Raw genomic sequence first — 1,260 nt, 5'->3', positions numbered from 1 at the left:
GGAGATAAAAAAAGGGAAAAAAAGAAAGAAAAAGAAAAAAAAGGATAGCCCACAACGCCTCAAATGTTATTTTCGGGCGTCTAGAACACAAAAATTTCGCTGGGGCATGCCCCCGGAACCCCTAGGACGTTGTTCTCTCGATCGGCCCAAATTTCGACGCCCCCTTTCGGCTCCCCCTTTTGGACATCACTGGATCGGCCCCTGAGTATTATAGAAGATATTTATGTTTTATTTATTTGTTTGTTTGTTTGGTATTGAAATATTTTGGGATAGCCATTTTTCAGTATTTTGTTTATATTTTGGGTTTTTTTAATATAAAGGTATTATAACATAATATTTGCAACCAAACAATTTGACAGTTGGTCTTATTACACAACCAGAGCTTAGAAAATTGTATGAAAAGGTTGTTTTTTTGCAGCATTGTTTTTGCAGCAGCATTGTTTTTGCAGCATTGTTCATTTTTCTACTCAGTCTCCACTTCCTTTTGTGTATGCTGCCCTCATTGGCTGTCCTTCACTTAATATACATTACATCTGTATGCTGGTTTGTCCATTACGTTAAGTTATGACTGTCATTTGCCAAAAGTGTTATGTATGGTCCATTAGTCAATACTTACCTTGACCATTATATAACGCTCCCTGAGGAGTGCTTTTCCGTCACTTACACATCCCATCATGTGTTTATGACAAAATGGGTGGTTGGATCCAAGAGGGTCATTCCATGTATTATAACATGTCATAATATATTGTTTTCTTAACATGTTTATAATTAAATATATAGTTATTTTAGTAAATATTACTGAAATTATTAGTGAAAATATTACCAATAAATGAATAGGCAATTTTACAGGTTTGTTCATCTCATTTTATTCATCGGAAAAGAAGTTAACCATGCATTTTAATTGGATTATCAGCAGTAATAAAGGTACTTTAGCCCCATATTTATTACTGAAACTAGTGTAATGAGCTGTATGGAGCCCATCATATTAAGCCTCTAAATTTTGAGGTAGAGTGGTATGTTCTTTGCCATTCCACCTGTTTTAACTTCTGTATATTTCAAGAAGTTCTTTATGACAGCTGAGTAAACAGAGCCCACCCCTTTGCCGGGACTGAACCTGGGTCATCAGTATGCTAGGCAACTGTCCTAATCACTTGGCCACCGCGAATCACTGTCAGCAGTATTTCTCCATTTCTTGACATGCTTGAATGCTGTGTAAGCATATTTATTATAGGCTAGTTAGCTAGTTTTTTTTATTAGTAG

Source organism: Anneissia japonica, unplaced genomic scaffold (genome assembly GCF_011630105.1).
Source record: "Anneissia japonica isolate Jap-2015-1 unplaced genomic scaffold, ASM1163010v1 scaffold30512_len8975_cov139, whole genome shotgun sequence".
Lineage (NCBI taxonomy): Eukaryota > Metazoa > Echinodermata > Crinoidea > Comatulida > Comatulidae > Anneissia > Anneissia japonica.
Note: the sequence above shows the minus strand (reverse complement) of the source record.